We start from the raw sequence: 18122 nt of genomic DNA on the forward strand, positions 1-18122 counted from the left end.
AAAATGAGCTCAACCTTAAATACCTACAGCAGTAAAATGCAACATACCCATTAATGCCACAGTTACATTAACCCACAGACATATAAAATAGTTAAATACTGAAAGGGACTATTTTACCGTAGAATGGGTGCCTGTACTTTTGATACTTTAAGTGAATTTGGCTGAAAATAGCTCCATACATTTACTTCAGTAAGGTTTTTGAATGCAACCTTAACCACTGTGAGAAGGTAACTCAAGAAAAAGCAATCATGAAAACAAGTGAGCTTGGGCCATCCTCGCAGGCCCTCCTGTACAGCACTATAAACTAGCAGCTTTAGATGCTCTGAATCAATACAATCTGCCAGCTCTTGCTCTTTCTCCATCCCCAAGGGCCATACATTATGAAAAACATTACATAAAAGGCAAATACTACTGCTGGGATGCAGTCAGTCGCCAAACAAGAGCAAACACACAGATCGACGTACACAAAGTAACAACCCCAAATTGCACAGTAATTGTCCAAGCAAAGAGTCCTTGTTCATCTCTGCACAAAGAGAGTTATTAACACAAAAACTCATCGAATTAACTGTTCTCTATGGTTGTATTGTGGCAGTTTCTTATCCCTTGCGCGATCAATATTAATTAGAGATGTGAATTATCCCTGCAATTCAAGGCAATTAATTTGTTTTGTTTTCTCTCCCCCCTCCCCATCCCTCTGCAACCCCAACCTATCTATTCCCAAGGAGGCCCATCCTTTCACTTTTCTTGCCAAAATGCTTAATTAATTGTAGAGAGCAAGTCTATAGGGCTGAGGGTTTTTTGTTTCCTGTTGATTTTCCTTTAGCCTTAGCCTCGCCGGAGCCCAGTCATGCTTATAGAGAGCCCCAAACCAAAATGGCACTCACTGCAAATATTGACACAGTCACCCGGGGCCGCGCCAAATGAATGCCGCCCCAGTGACAGAGGCATCTGTGGCTCCAAATGGAGCATGGCAGAGCATATGAAGTAGGAGGGCATGATATATGATGCTGAGGTGAGCAGGAAAGTAGATGATCGCCTCTTAAAAAATCTTTCACCTCCAAACCTTTTTACCACTCCAGATTTTTTCCTCCACTAAACAACTTCATCATGCTGGTGTACCTTCCTCTGTGACCCATCCTTGAACCCAAAGATCTCTAGATTCCATGATAATGTTCTTTTTTTGTTGCTCCTCCGCCATTTCTCCCATGCTACGCGGTGGCCAGTGAGGGTTGATGTGCACAGAGCTGACAACAGAGTTTCTAGCTGTGATGATGAAAAGTCTGAAGCCTTGTTGTCCCTGCGTGTTACGTGAACAGGCTCACCCAAGCAGACTGATCGAAGAAGATACTCAACATAAAATAACATGGCGGCCTGGGCCTTGCAGGGGATAATCTTTACTTTTAAAACAATCAAAACGCCAAGATCGGAACACAGAAGTCATATGGATAATATTTTAATAGGAAAACAGCAGGGTGGGTAAATGGCAATAGAACAGAAGGAAGACAGACAGGGGAGGAGAAGAGAGCAGGAAGCTTGTTAGGGAAAGGCCAGTGAAGGGGAGGAAGTGTGTGTTTGTGTGTGTAAAGGGGGTGTCAGAGGAACAATGGCCCAGCCAGGGTGCAGTGATCCAGGCAAGCCCAAGCTGTCGCTTGGCCCCGACTCCATATGCACTATTTACACAGCATGCACGTGGGCGCACACACACACAGCTTGACATGCCACTATCACGTTGCATACTGTATTTTTTCTTCTTTCCTACTGTGTGTGTGTGTGTGCGTGTGTGTGTGAGTGAGTGAATATATGCTCTTGCACATTTGCACATCAGAGTTGCTTGAGCGAAAGTGAGACGTGAGAGAGAGACAGGTGACAGAGAGGTTTGTGTATGGAGTGTGTGTGTGTGTGTGGGGGGGGATTTAGCATTGGTGGCATATTAGTGCGTGACATGTGGGCGGATATTGAAGATGTTATTAGCATCACATTTAGAGGGCTTATAAAACTGCCACAGAGCTGGGCGGTTTTCATACATCTTCAGCCGATACGTGTCACACTGTCATTTGTGTTGCATTCCCAGCAGCTGCTCAGATGATCATTCAGTGATAGCGCAGTCATTACGTGCAGTCTCATTTCTCTGTCCCGTTTAACCTTCCTGCTGTGCTTCGGTCAGAAATGACCGATTTCATAACTTAATTCTATAATAAATGTGTTTTTTTTCCCATCTGATTGCCACAAGGTTTCCAGACATCCTTCACACTCAGCACTGAAGGATGTAAGATGAATGATCACCACAATTATAAAAAGTTTTTATATTATATTGACTGAGTTTTCACAAGCGGTAACAGCCACTCGACAATTCAAGCAACAGTTCCTTATCCCTCAGATGTCCCTCTTGCCCCCTCATGGGACCAAAAAAACACAAGTAAGCGCACCTCAGCAAAAACAATGTATTCAACATGCCATCTTGTTAGACTGATCAGCTCTTCTTCTATAGCACTAGGTAATGTGTAAGATTTCCCCACCTTGCCATATGTCATTCTGAGGTAGCACCACAATAAGCAGCAACCAATTATAACCATGAAAACGGCACTTCATCTAATTTTGCATCCTGGCGTCGATAAAAATGAGGGGGGGGGGGGGATGTCCAGTGATATCAAGCTACATAATTTTGTTTGACAAAAGTGGTCTGAGCTAAGACAGACCGCTGTCCAGGGTGCTGAATCTGGGGCCTTTCTACCCAGCTGACTACAGCATAGAGTTGACCTTGTTGTTCCAGATCTTGGTGGCTGGTTCTGGGAGGCACCGACACCAACATCCCTCCACTCCAGTCAGCCTCAGTCAGAGTGGACAGGTTCACTAAGAGAGTCACTTAGTGAACCTGGTGCTTTTCTCTGTGGCCAGTCCACTTAGCTTTTACCTGCCCCTTTCTAGCAGCTTTTAGCTTTTCATTGACATGAGCAAAGAAGGAAAACTTTTTCAAATCAGATATTACATGCGTGTTGTGTTCTTGGCACTTGGATCCAGTTAATTTTAATGGTTTAAAACTAAAAAATGATGATATATGTCTTCATATGCTTCAGAATGGTCAAAGAAGTTATCCAGCACCACAAGGAGGTTAAGACTGGATTGATAATCAGGAGTTATTATTTCGTCACAGGTTCTGACGCACAGTGTCAAAGAACCATGCATTAAAACATCATTACAACCAAGAGCAAACAAATCCATAGGGCTTTTTCTAGACGGCATAAAAAAAGATACTGGTGCAGCATTGAGACCCAGTGATCTCTAAGCTCATGAGTGTCTGCTTCATGTTCTCAGAATCGACACTACAAGCAGGCCTGGAAGATTTGGTTGCAAGAGATGCTGTGTTAGACTCTGAGACTTTGCCACAGCTTCACTAAGCCAGTGTCCCTGACCAGCCTTTGTCCTCTACCCAGCCGGGTTTAAAAAAAAAAAAGGAGCCCTCTCTCACATCCAACTCATCTGCCATCATCCTCATGTTGCTCAGCTCTGCTAAAAGGAGACACGGCTCGGCCGGCTCCATTAGTTGAGACAGGAGTCCTGAGAAATGAAACAAATGAGGTTATTCACTGCGTTTCAAAAAAGAAAAAAAAAAAAAAGAAAGAAAGAAGAAGCCATGTTATGGTTATTCACTCCTCTCATCCAGGGTGGAGGCAGGGACACAGGACAGAGCGCTCAGAGAAATCAGCACAGCATGACAGCATTTCTTTAATACTGCTCATGGCCAGACTGTCTAGTATTTTTGCTTTCTTATTAATCAATCACATGATGACTGAACTTCTTTTGCAGAATGTGAGTAATACTACAGGCTGAGTCTGACCTGTTAATCCAAATCTCAAATGGCCAAGTTCCAAGGAGACAGTCACTGCTCATGAGTCAGTGTCCCACGTTAAACAGCCTACAGTTCACCCACAGGCTGCCGTAGCAGAGTTTGGCTCGCCTCAATGGTGGAAGAAGTACAATATTGTAGGAAATTGTTCAGCATGCCACAGATGGCTTCTCGGGGAATAAAACAATCGAGGTCGTTGCTGTCTCGTGTGTTACACTCCATTGTTTAAGGTGATTTGATAGTGTCGGTGCGAGTTTGTTTTGGGGTGCGTGCGGAGAGAGCGCACACACACTGCTTGCTCAACAGATGGGTAGAAAGGACAGACAGAGAGGGAGAGAGAGGATGCTCTGAGGCTCCTTTGCACTCCCGTTGTCGCGTCCCGGTTGTCATTCCCGTTCAGCGTCACAGGAGCCACCTGCTCGCTACCGGGGGGCGGGGGAGGCCAGCGTCTGAAGAACCCTTTCCTCAGAGTCGATAAAAACCCTCCGCAAGCATATCATTTTACCGAAAATAAGTCGGAATGGACCGGGAAGAGGTACGGTAACAAGAAGCGGCACTGCGGCAGGCGCACGCCACAGTCAGAGGCGCCCACAAATAAATCGGACCTCAGTGCGTGATCAGGTAGCTTTCAAAGAGCTTTCTGTTGCGTGGTGAGATGCCAGTACGGATGCAAGTCAAGCAGCCTCCTTTCAAACCCCCAGAGCACGCTCACTGGCGTCTTTGGTACATCCTGGCTCTTTAGCATTCAACGGGAGAAGGTACCCACTCACCCAGGCGCACAGTGCGCACAGGGAGGGGGTTGGGGTGGGGGGAGAAACATCGGCATCAGTTCTCTAACCGAACACTATGCATGCATGAACCAGGCCACGGAGGAGACATCCTCCTGCCAAGAAGCATTTCCAGTCATTAGGGGCACTGTTGAAGAAGCGTCGGTGCGGGTGGAAGCGCTCTGATTTCTTAATGTTATTCTAAACTCAAAATGGCATCAGTGGAAAACCCCCATAAGAGGGAAGAGTAACCCATCATCGTGTTTGTGTGTGGGCGCGTGCGTGCGTGCGTATGTGTGTGTATTGGGGGCGTGAGCACGTGAATGTGTCAAGAAAAGCGAGGCAGTATGGAAGGTGGAAATAAAAGTGTCTGGGGCAAGCTATGTGCGCACAATGTGCTGTGTGTGCGTGAGTGTGCGTGCGTGCGTGAGTGTGTGTGTTTCTTTTGGCCACTGCGCAAAGTTATAGGTCTGCCAGCGGCTTTAGAGGCAATCATACAGCTCTCTGTGTGCCCCACTGTGGGATTCAGCATTCAGGGGGCTGCTGCTGTCCACCTGTGCTCAACTAATGGGCTGTAATTCAACTGCTCAGATGTATTTCGGGATTTTTCAGGGACCGGTACTTCCGTTCAGGTTCACAGATCACACATCCCCGCGGATGACAGCCGATATACTTCAGTCTTGCAAAACTGGGGAAAATGAGGGTCCAGTTTCCCCGTTAGTCTGACACTCAATGCGTCATTAAAACTGGACTACACTTACACACTGTGTTCTTTTCATGAGGATGTCTAGAATAAAATAAATAAATAAGCCGGCAGACTGCAAAGCAATCTGGAGTACATGGCGCAAAGAAACAGTCCAACGGTTCTCTACAGAGGTGCTCAGTTAAATAGACAAAATACATTACCTGATCGCTGTCAGCAGTAGTTATTTGATACGACGGCTATTCCCCGATCGGTTCCGTGGATACAAATTAAGTTTCCCATCCATGGCACGTCTCAGATGGAGAGGGAGACTATCATTCATTCACCCTCGCTGCTGCGCGGAATCTTCTTCCCACAAATGTTCTCTGCGAGGCATTCCACTTCTGCGCCTCCGAAACCGACCAAAAAATAATAAGTGCAAAAAATAAATAAGTGAAAAGAAGGAAGGATCGCTAAGGACATGAAATCATAAAGTAGCCATAGATCAAACCAATGAACAGAACAGAAGAACGAAAAAATAAAAGGCAATCGGAGAAAAAATAAATCAAAAGAAGAAGGAACGTCGCTTTTGTAGATGTCCAGTTTTGTACCAAAAATAAATCCACGTCATATAATCTCCATGGTTTTGCGCATATAGGCACGCTGTATATTCCAATGCAATGAGAGGACGCGCTCACAGGCAGCAGCGCCGCAGCAGCAGGGGCAGAGTGGGATAACGGGCTTTTTTTCTACTGATACCCGGTACTCCAAGTCCAAGGAAGCTCTTCATCTGAAGCAGATTGAAACAGAGCGAGAGGGGAGGGAGAAAAATATGCATTAAAAAAGAAAAAAAAAAAAACAATTCTTATTCCTTTACTGCCCCTATTCTCTCCTCTTTCCTGTCAGAGGGTGAAATGTGTCTGTGGCTGTCGCCTGCTCTGGCATTTGGGTTAGGTATCCACAGGCAGCGGCTCACAGTCGGGCATCTGGCTCCCCTGCAGTCGCTTCACAAGCGGAGGACAGAGATGCGCGCCCTCGCTGCCCTCCGCCGGGGATCCGTCGGGCGCGTTCACAACTTCCTCCCTCCCGCTCCTCCTACCCCCATTGCCATCGCCCGTAGTGACGTCAGCACGCGCAGTTTCCAAATACAGCAAGTGCACATGCACACAAATGACTGAAATTCGCATAGTCTTTAAAGGATGATTGCGTTGATTTGGAACATGGGCCACGCCCCCAACAACCAGGCTCCGCACTTCACCGTTTCATTCTGCGGGATCTCAGTGAAAAACTCAAACTAATGACCCCAAATCTCACTGCTAATAGTTTTTTTTTTCTTTTTGCTTGCATTGCTCACAGGCGTCCTTTTCAGTTCTATGGTCGTCTGCCACAGCTATTCTAAAACGGAGAAGAGATTTGATTCTCTTCCTGCTTTCAGGACTAATTCTGCAACCCTGAATGAAGCTTTAAAGCTCCAATTCATGCAAAATTGTCAATCTTAATGTTTCCATAAGTTTGGAATCAGATTTCATACTTATGTCACAGACGTACCCTACAGTAGATGATGTTATCAGGTTGTGAAGCACCTTGCTGCATATATTTGCATATGGATGAGTATAAGTGGTGATACATTAGTCAGCTCAAGTGCTTCTTTTGAAGGATCGGAGGTGGAGGAGGAGGAGGAGCTGTGGCAGTGCAGCTCTCCTTGTGTAGACGAATTACCAACTATCCATACATCCATCATCCAGTTTGCAGTCTTCTTACAGTTCCGCAACTAGTCATCCATTTCCAAACAGAATTAAAGTTATTACATTGCTCTTATTCTTTGATTGCTGCACTCTGTGGTGTAGTTGGGGCTGAACCTTAAATCTTAAATTCAGAGGATGAAAGCTTTTGATTACTTTGAGGTTTTCTTTTCCTGTTTTTTGGATGAACAGTCAACATCTAGGCGCTACATTTGCAGCCAAATGATCTAGGCGCTACATTTGCAGCCAAACGTAGAGAAAGACAGAAGAACACTGTGTGAAAATGCAGTCCGTATTTCTGAAGACAAAAGTGGACAGTATTACTTTCGCAGGCCAGGTTTGAAAATTGCTCACCATTGAGCTCAGTGAACGGAGGCAGACAGAAAAACTATAAGCTATTATGGGACTGTGTCTGCCAGATTCCAGCATGTCAGAGCCCGTATATTAACTATGAAAGCTGCAGGAACTGCAAGTCCATAAATTAGCCTTAAAAGTGAGGCAACATTTCTCTTTACTCCTGCACTTTCTTTATCTCTACATGTATTTATTTATATACATGGAAACAGACCCTGGTGTGGTTTTCTGGACATTTTTGAAACTAATGTAAGCAGGATATGTGATACATTATTTGCCAAATTAGGACTGTGTGGTAATTGTAACCCTAATACTGTGGCAAGAAAATTAAATACTCCTGAACTATCTGAAATTCCAGCACAGAACACATGATTTTGGTGTCTTTACTCTGCTAAAGTTTATTAAAAGAAACCCCTGGATGTACCACTGTCATAAGATCTGCCAGTGATAATTTCTTCCTCTGCTCTACTGCTCTTGTAAGCGGCTGTCTATGAGCATTTTGATATTCGCCTGAGAGGATTCTGCCGAGAATCAAATTTGTGGCCTCCCAAATTGGACCAAATGAAAGCACAAAGCAGATCAAAAGGGAGACTGTCTGCGATGGTGATAATCATGCTCATTTATTAGTATTAGAACATGCCATCGCAACTAATTCTGCAGCTACATTTATTGATGAAAAATTCTCCACTCGCCATCCTTAATTCACTTACTGACTGATAGGAATCTCTCTTTACAATTTATCATTTCCCATGACTAATTGGAAAAGGGATAAGGTGAACTGCTCTAATAGAAGGCGCACTACAGATAATGCTCAGACGTTTGGCTCCACTCCATACCAAATATCCAGGACGGTATGCACACATCGCTCAAACATGACATCCTCACATCTTCATACATCAGCCAGTTTGGCGTGACAGCACCTCATGAAACCACCGTTTGCAACATTCTTGGCACAGACAGAATAATCACGCTGTCAGGACTGTAAATGTTTTCTTGTGCTGGACAATGCGGATGGTTGGCAGGTGCTTCGAGCATGTACCTCTGCACTGCAAAGTAAATCCACAGCTAGATGCTGGATGTGGTGTAGCAGGCCTACAGTTCCATGCTATAAATAACTTTTAATGTGATACATTCATTCATATGTTAAACTTTTTAAATATAAGGCATACTGCATTAAGAGTGCTCCCCATGGACTTATGGAAATGAACCCATTCCTTGGACGTCTTATAGTATTGAGCCTATTATGCCCCTATTATTAGATTATAATTCCATCCTCCTTGCCCTCTTAGAGAACTTGGTCTTGAGGCTGAGAACATTACTGTTGCTGACCTGTGAAGCCCACGGAGACACTGGCCTAACTGATATTGGGCTATAGAAAGGAATAACTACTCTTATTATCCTGCTATACTGGCTAATGATGACCTTGTTGCTCAAAATAAACAGTGGAAAAAAAAGGGATGTATTGAAAGTTACATGGTAGAAAGAAATGCAGAGTATGCCAAGTTCAATGCAGTTTCAGGACCATGGAGAGCTCACTGGTGCTTAGAGATCATGCTTTTAGTGACACACACACACACACACACACACACACACACACACACACACACACACACACACAGTTGTGCTCACATTCAGAAAAGCCTTGGGAGATTTCAGCACCATGGAGAGCTCCATCACTATCTTTGGAGCCTACACACATTTGGGCATAGATAGACACACACACACACACACGCATGCACGCACACAAGCGGAGGTTCACGGACACACACATGCACATGCACACACGCACGCACATATACACACAAAAACACACAAAATAGCTGATTTAGCCAGTTTCAGGACAGTGCAGAGATTGAGAGCTTCTTAGTAAAAGATATTTATGTGATTCCATTCCATTAAACCAAAGAGAATTTCTCAAAACATAAATTCTGCTCTCTGTTTTCTTTCCCTGTGACAAAGTGGATAGGAAACAAGGCTTTTTAAAATCTCTATTGGATATCAATATTCTTTACCATGGTTCTCACAGCATTGTAGAAATTAAAGCCCTTTTGCACAACCGCAGCGTCTCCTTTCTCAGTTTTAATTAACGAACGACATTCTTTCATGTGCAGAAGATATTTTCTGACTTTAAAAGCCAAACTTTGGACAATGTCAAACATACTTCAGCATTTCCGGGGAAAATCAGCTTTTTCTGAGGTTTTATAATCATGAATGTAGGAAAACAACCTTCTTGCAGGACCCACTGATTAGATGGAATAACTCAAATAAATGCCCGTCTTGTTATTTTTCATATATTCAGTCAGCAGCATAACCATTAGCAGCAAAAACAATTCCACAGCACCAGAGCTGACCTGCACCTCTGGTGGCAATGCTTCAGGAAGCAGCTAGGTCAGGCTTTTTTATTGTCCATGCAGCTGCATAACATATATGTGCCGTACCACGTATGTACACATCAGTACAAGTCAACGGGGCCCCTTGACCTGATTAGCAGACATCTGCTGTGGCCAGAGGGAGTGTTCCTGTACAGACAGTATAGAAGTAGACACTGTACCAGGAGAAGACATCTCAAAGCAGGATTACAACATCAGGGAGCTAATCAGAGGAGGGTAGAGTATGAGAGCTGCTTTGGTGTATGTACTGTGTGACTGCATGTTTATGGATGTTGGATATGCATTTTTGCAAATACGTACATTTTTTTTTGCCTCTTCTGTGTTTGTTGCTAACTGAAAAAAAACCTTTCTTGTATTTTGCTGTTATCATTTAAGAAACTGTGTGTAAGCACTTTCTTTAGTGACAGCTATTAAGACTTAATGTCTGCATATGTATAGTTCTCAGTTTTTGTGTGCAACCTTAATACTCACATTAAATGAAAAAGCCGAAAGGCATGCAGATATTCACGACTCCACTGCTGGGCTCCTAATCAAAACAGCTGTAATTTTCTACTCTTTCTCTCTGTAATTTTAAAATGCCTGCCTTGTCGGAAAATTGCATTGCCCCCGTTTGATTAATTTTGTCGAGGCTAAATGGCTCCTGAACAATGGTGTGTTTGATTTGCTTCCCATGAATCAGGGAAAGTAAGGACAAGCCAAAGCTTCGGGGATCAACTCGCATTGTCACTATTGTTTTTCACTTTCAGTCTTTTACTTAGCTAGTATCAGGGTAAAGAGTGAGCCCAATTCAATCACAGTCACTTTGACAACATGCTAAACAGACACAGACAGATGTATTTTCTCAACCTGGCATTTCACTTGAGTTGTATATTTCCCCTGCAGGATCTCCTCGTGCTCTATAAACCATCAACTGTTTGAATGTCCATCCTTATTATTGCCTTTGGGATTTATTCTCTCCTTTCCTGATCCCTGTTTGCGGTAATCGCTTTGAAGTTTGCCAGAGCAACTTTGATCAAAAATAGCACAGGCACCATAATGTTTTCACTCAATCACTTTTCCATTCACAGTTTGCAGGGACTTCAGTAATCCTCAGTGTTAATGCATCTCTTCTCTGCTTAAAATCAAGACAAAGCAGAGTGCTTTGGGGATGCTAATGTAAATCCAAGCACAAAAACAGCTGAATAAAGCATTCCGAAATTGCTACAGATCTTCCTTTTTATTTGCTCTGTTTTCTTTTTTCAGTAAATCTGCGTATGCGCATGCTTGTATGAGCATAATTAAGTGCATGCTTGTACATGTGTGGGTTTGTCTTCAGCCATACACACGAATGCCAACTTAAAATTGGGTGTGTACGTGCCTGTTTGTGTGTGTCTCATGCTCAGCCTGCTGAATCCTCAGTGGGGTGGGAGCTTGGAAAAAAGCAGTGGTCCATGAAGCTAACTAGAGTTCCTCCCTGATCAAATGTGACAATTATGATAGTGCAAAACTCCCTTCTGGCTCCCCCATCCATTCCTTCCTCCTCGCTCCTAATGCCACCTCCCCTTTACATCTTTTAGTTTGCTGCCCTTTTCTCTAACATGCGACCTGTAGTTTGTATTTTCCAAAATGGTGTTTTTTACCCGGTCCACTCAAAACCAATATTTGCACCGCTCTCACTTCCTTTAACTAATTCATTCTCAGATGCACTTTTCTCTCCCTGCATTGATCCTCAGCTCAAATTTAAAATACTTTCCACCTCAAGGGCAAATTTGAGGTAATTACGTTTGCAACCACAAACAGTTCATTCAAAAAAGAGTTGAAATACATAAAGGATAATGGCAGTGGCCGACCAGTGTGCTACAGTATATTCAACACCTGCACATTATGACAAAAAGCACAGGACTTTTTATTAATCCACAAGGTAAACTGACTTTCTCTTGTGCCATTACTGCTCACAAGTCTAATGGTTTCAGGAATAAAAGCAGAACTTTCTAGTCATTGTTTTACATGCAAGTGACCTAAAAGACATCCTTGTTCGTGTATGCTTCCTCATGAAGAACAAGTTGTCACTGATAATCTATGATGCCCTCTTGAGGACTTCTTCAGTATAAAGCTGTGCAAAAAGTCTTTGTGTTTTGCTAATGATTTTGTAGCTGAGGTTAAGGACACCTTGCAATTGGTTTTTGTTCATTTAACAAAGGAATGTAACTAGCAAATAAATGAACAAGATTCAAGTCTACAGCCATGCTAAGTCTGTGTGGCTGTAGCCTACTTAGGAGAAGAAGTGTTTTAAGCTAAATGTTAACATCAGAATGCAACATGCTCAAATTGACAATGCTAACATGCTGGTGCAAAGCAGATATAATGTCTTAAACCTGCGAAAGATCACATATCAGGAACTCATGTGTAGGTGGAATATTTACCATGTTCACCATCTTAGTTTTGCATGTTAGCATGCTAACATTTCCTGATTAGCACTCAATAAAAAGTACAATTAGGTGGATGGGAGTGTCACTCATTCTGCAGGTATTATGTCACAAACCAGACAAAACTTTAACCTGTGGCAGTAAATGAGAAGTTCAGAGAGCTTCAAAGGGATTACAATTCATCCTGAGCGAGTGGGACATGAACGTGCCTCATGGCAATTCAATAGTGTTGAGACATTTCACTCAAAAGCACAAATGTCAAACTCATGGTGACACCACGGGAAAAATCAGGGACCGCCAATGTCATTGGGATTGGTTGTGTGGAAACTACTGATCTCTGGACTGAATTTCATCATAATTCATTCAATATACATTTTTTTTTTTTTTTTTTTGGAAATACTTCAATCTGGCCTAACTGGTTGACCAGTGAGCTGCCACTGCCATGACAAAAGGGTAAAACACTTATTAGATTCATCTTATTAATGGACTGCAAAGGAGTTTAGTTTAAATAGGCAGTAAAGACGCAGCTGAGCCCTTCACACAATGATGTCTGTATTTTCACCAAACCTCAATCTGTGATTAAACCATCAGTTCAAAGTATTTGAAGGTCTGGACGATTTCAACACACGAATGGCTGTTGGAAGATTGTCTTTAGTCTCAGATACATTTACTGTAAATCTAAGAAGGCTCTGTCTCAACCGTCCATAGATTCTTTCATTACGGGTCCATGTAATCGATCTGATTGACTGAGAAGTGATACGAGAATACTGCTGTCAGCAAATTTTGCAATACAGTGATTTTTATATTTGAATATAAGATTAAAAACAATAAAGAAAAGACACAGTTGTGTGGTGAGCCAGTAGAAGTGTCAATTGATTCAGATGCTTAAATGGTAAAAATGATGGACAAACTTTCTCTTACAGCCTAATCTGTAACTTTTTTTTTGCCTTCCTATGCCCTTTAATCTCAGTCTCCTCTCATCTTTTTTGAGAACATGCAGTGTTGGCTGCAATCCTGATGGCGAGTCAACAAAGTCAAGCTCATCAAAAAGCACCCAGGTTCCATTTCCTCCGTGCTATAAATCACACTCATACAGGGTAACATGTAGTGAGTGCTGCATTGCCACATAGCTACACACAACCACCCTTACCTTCAGCTCCTGTGTTAAATTTCAGGATTATCTGAGGGAGAAAATCCTTTCCTTTATCTGACAGTGACAGATCACAGGCTGACCGTGACCCCCTTCGGCCCACCCACAGTATAACTTCTCTGTGGTCATCTCAGTCCCTCTATCCCCTTCCTCTCGCTCCTCTTCATAGGCATCTATCACCTCTCCCCGGCCTTCTTCTCGTATATCTCCCCTGGTCCCTCCATCTCATCTCTCTGTCTTTTCCATTCATCCCATCTCTCCAGCCCCCTGCACATACATTTAAGAGCAGCTGAAGCCCACAGCAGACCATACTTTGTTGCCCCATCCATCATGACTGACTGTAGGCCAGACAGGTCCAGAAAAAAAAGAAGGTATGATTTAAGTCTACCTTGCTCTCGGCTGAGCAGGCTGCTTTGTGGTGCCCCAGCTGGTTCTTGGATCTAAAAACCTATGAAAGAAGTAATTTTAGTGAGTCTGGAGTTCAGCTAACTTGTGATTCTTCAGCCGTGCCCATAACTGTTTGCATAATTTGGATTTTCTGCTTTGACCGGGAAGAACAATCAATCAAGACAAACATTTTTCAGACCCCTTTCCAAAAATGTTGATTAGAAACATGAACTGAGAGTACATCTGTTTATTCAATTTCTCTTCTAACAAAAAAAAAACTAAATGCATGGTCTGCATTATACGTTGTTCTCAAGCCAATAAACAAACATACAGCAGGGAATACAGTAGCTGATTGTTCTGCGTTGGAACAAAGGGCAACATCTGTGCATCATTTATTCCCCACAGAGGAATACATGTGTTTAATCACTAAATATCTCTCTAGCGTGGCATGTATGGGTCAAATCTGACTGGTCTGAAGGTACAATCATAGAATGTCTTGTCAAATGTCCTTCAGTGTGGCCAGGCCTTGTGTGCAGCATGAAAGCCCTTCAAGTCCTTGAATAAACAGCTGCTGAAAAATGCTTGAAGAGCAACTTCTCAACCTGTTTTAGCTTTAACACACCGCCTTCACAAGACACACAAAAAATTGTTTCACAGTTCGTCTATTGGTAAAGACACTGAATTAGTGTTATTATTGTCAGCTATTTTTTTTTTTTTTAGTTATTTAGATGTAGTCTTAGTGCCACATCAAATGTCCTTGCTTGTATTTCAACTTATTTAGTCAACCGCATCTTTTTTTAGTCAAGTTTTAATTGATGAGAAGCCAAAGAACACCTTAACTTTTTTAGTAAATGAAAACTGTTGAGATTTTAGCCATTTTCAGTCATCAAATTATATTGAACATTTCAGTAATCTATCTAGTCTAGCCAAAACCAATAAAGTTTTGTAATTTATTCAAGCTTATTTCACATAAGATTTTATCTTACCATTATCTGATGAAGAACGCAGGTTGACTGATTAAGAATGCAGCTCTGGAGAAGGTGTCAGGTCGAGTGGTCTGATGATATCAGTTTAAGTTTATTTGATGCCAAATAAAATTCATTTTGATTATAATTCAAAAGGCAAATAAACACAGCATTTTTAAGTCAACAAATTAGGGTGTCATGATGATAGTATCACGATACCTGAATATGAAACAACACTTATTCTGTCACAGTCGACTGTCTCTTACCTGCTGCCATTTTCCTTCATCTGTTCACATGCTCAGTCAGTACTTTTCCACTCTCACTCCCCTGCCAGCCACGCCCACCGGCCCACCTGATCACACACCTGAGACTCATTACAATTAGTGCAGTACTTAAGCTGCTCTCCCACACCCACTCAGTGCCAGACTGTTCTTTGTTTCCATGCAAGACTCTTAAAAACAGACAAAAAGGTACTTTACCACACAGGTGGGCTGACAATTTGATGAACACTGGCTGAAAACCTGCTGTGTTCAGGAGCAGAGGAGGCTGGGTCCAACCTGTCGGCCGTGCCCTGCAGTGACACAGACTCAGACGTCACAAACAGGGGAGAGACAGACAGTTGACAAAAAGAGGCAAAACACAGGAACACAATGGGGAAAATGAGAGGAGACTGCAGATGTCCACAATTATGTTCACGTTGGGAAATGCTAAATTTACGGTTCTGTCTGACACTACAGAGCCACCGTAATTCACAAGTGATGCCCTATGCTATTTAAGCATTTTTAAAAAGCACCAAAATGAGACCCTAAATAACTATAGGTTAATATATTAATTGTTTTGGAAATCACATTTTCTAATATGCTTGTTATTCTACTTACAATGCATGGTGGGCCTGACATTAATACAATATGTTACAAATACACTGTACATCTCAATTTAGTAGCTCATCACCAACTCCTCACCATCACCTGCTCCCTATATAGAGGTCAGTAACATGTTACAGTTCACTCAGAAAAGCCGAAGTGTCTTTATTACCAGCTGAAGTTGAACGCAGTAACAGAGACTTCAGTCTCCACCTTCGTTGAGGGCCAAAGCATTTGCTCAGAGCCATTTGAACTGCTAGATTAACATTAGTTTAGCGAAGCTCCAACAGATGCAGCAGTGGTGTAACAGAACAGGGGATGTGAATGAGTGGCAGGAAGGCAAAAACACTACAGCACTGTTAAACATTGTAAATTGATAGCTTCATAGTTGGTACAACCCCAGTTCCAAAATCTGGGATGCTGTGTAAAACGCCAATAAAAACAGAAGTGGCTCGCTCCATCCTTGCTTGTGAAGCATTCATGAACTTTCCCAGTCTTTGGTTGCTCCTGTCCCAACTTGTTGGAAACATGTTGCTGCCATCAAATTCAGAATAAGCAGATATTTACAAAAATCAATGAATTTGATGGGGTCAAACATTAAATATATTGCTTTTGCACTGTTTTCAATCGTGTGTATGTGTAAAAGGATTAGCAAATCATTCAACATTCTGCTTTATGTTTCACATAGTGTCCCAACTTTTTTGGAAGGGTGAGGTGTCCCAGGGCATGTTAAAGATGTTTTCAGGTTCTAGAGGACAAAATGTCTGACAAAAATCAGTTCAATCAATTAATTCACTGATAGTCTAATAAAGTGACTGCTCATCTACTTTACGAACTCAAAACAGTGGATTCAGTTGCCTCTCAAACATTAACAATGCCTTATAGAAGAGAAAAACTCAACAAACTTCAACCAACTAATTCTGCTTCATGATAGCGGTGTATACCTGTGACCGCTCTCCTTGCCAGACATGATCCTAATTGAGCGCTTACGGCACATGAAATACGAGGCTTTGTTGCACTCCATCTCCACAAGGTGGGCAGAGCAAGGCAATGAATAAAACCTGGCGTGACAGTAGTGATGATGGTTGATGCTGCCCTCCAGGAGATGAGTTCGCAATTTCATGCCAGGAGAAAACACCCATCACCATTAGAGAGCTACACTCACTGAAGAATTGCTGCTATTTCCATCATTTTGACAATACCAAATGGGAATCAAGATGAGAGGGAGATTGCTTGGTCTTCTGGGATGGAGAGAGTTGGAGTTTCAAGGGGGGTAAATGACAAATGCTGGATTTGTGAGAGGTGTTAAGTGACTAATACAGGTGTTGAGGGAAGAACTTTCCTTTCGGTTAAACTTTCATCTCCTGGAGGAAAGAGGTTTGGGTTCAAGGACAAAGGAGAGATGATTGGACAACAAAGACTAGTGTCGGTTTCACCAGCCAATCAACCAATAAGCATCACCCAATGTACCACCAGTGTGCTCTGCTGCTCACTCACAATCCCGCTCTCTACTTTGCTCTTCCTTCCCTCTGCGCTACTCTATGTTTAGCCTCAAGACAGGTCTTCTATGGGCTCTTAACTAAATGGGATCTTTGCTGAGGCCATTGTTGAGAGCTGGGCCATGGCATAGACAGCACGCTCCAATAAGCACTGCAAACACTAAAAGGTAAAGGCCGTGGCCCTTAGTCCCTAGGCTGTGTGTTATTGTGTGTGTGAGAGGGAAAGAAAGTACGAGAGGGGAAATAGGACAGCGGAGGCCATTATCAATAATGTTACAAATGTAACACATTGAAGTTGTTTTTCAATGTAATCTTCTGCACAGACATGAATATATAATCTTACATACCCGTGATTGTCGGTCTCACTCTGTTAGACAGAGTGTATAAATAGTCTAACATGGAAGTAATGAGCCCATCCTGTGCCAGTGGTACATGTTGCCTGTATAAAGAACACAACTTAAACGCTCCAGCTACATGCACTGTTCTTAAAAGAAACTTCCATTTTGGCTCAGATTTAGCCTCTAACAGTCCATCCATAATTCATACATGTGGTATCTTTTAATAGCCGGGCTCAAAAGAGTCACAGCATGTGCTCAGTGACACAGAAAAAAAACATACTGCACACACAGAATGCAATTCATACTCAGTGTTCAGTGGGTTATGAAATATTTAAAAAAAAATATGTTGCGTGTTTTTGTTGGTCAGACGGATGAATTGAATGACGATACCATGCTATCGCAACACAGACAGGACTTCCATGACCTCACAAGCACAATGAAAACGAAGACGAAAACCTGTCCAAACAGCACTGTCACATGGTGGTTGACTGCAGTAAAAATTAAATATTTACAATCCACTTTTTCCTCTGGAAAGCAGGTTTAAGCCTGAAAGGTTCTGAAGGCCACTTGCTGCCTGTTTGTTTTTTCTTTTGCTTCAAGACGCAGATTTTAGGACACTGCAGTAACAATTTCTGTAGGCATACCAGAGCGTGACGTATGTTGTAATCAGGGAAGTACATTTAGACTTGTCTGTGGGTATTATGAGTCAGGTTTCCATCGGAATGTAACACAAATT

At 42.6% G+C, this 18122-nt stretch overlaps 1 protein-coding gene across 2 annotated transcripts in view; it reads right to left on the reverse strand.

Annotated features, from left to right (window-relative positions):
* adgrb2 (adhesion G protein-coupled receptor B2) overlaps window positions 1–6314 on the reverse strand; it is a 209589-nt gene extending 203275 nt beyond the window's left edge. For both annotated transcript variants that reach the window (XM_076754352.1, XM_076754351.1), the window contains exon 1: window positions 5518–6314. The gene's annotated coding sequence lies outside the window, so the exon portion shown is untranslated. The remainder of the gene's footprint in view (window positions 1–5517) is intronic.
* Between the last annotated feature and the right edge of the window lie 11808 nt (window positions 6315–18122).

Source organism: Chaetodon auriga, chromosome 17 (genome assembly GCF_051107435.1).
Source record: "Chaetodon auriga isolate fChaAug3 chromosome 17, fChaAug3.hap1, whole genome shotgun sequence".
Taxonomy (NCBI): domain Eukaryota; kingdom Metazoa; phylum Chordata; class Actinopteri; order Chaetodontiformes; family Chaetodontidae; genus Chaetodon; species Chaetodon auriga.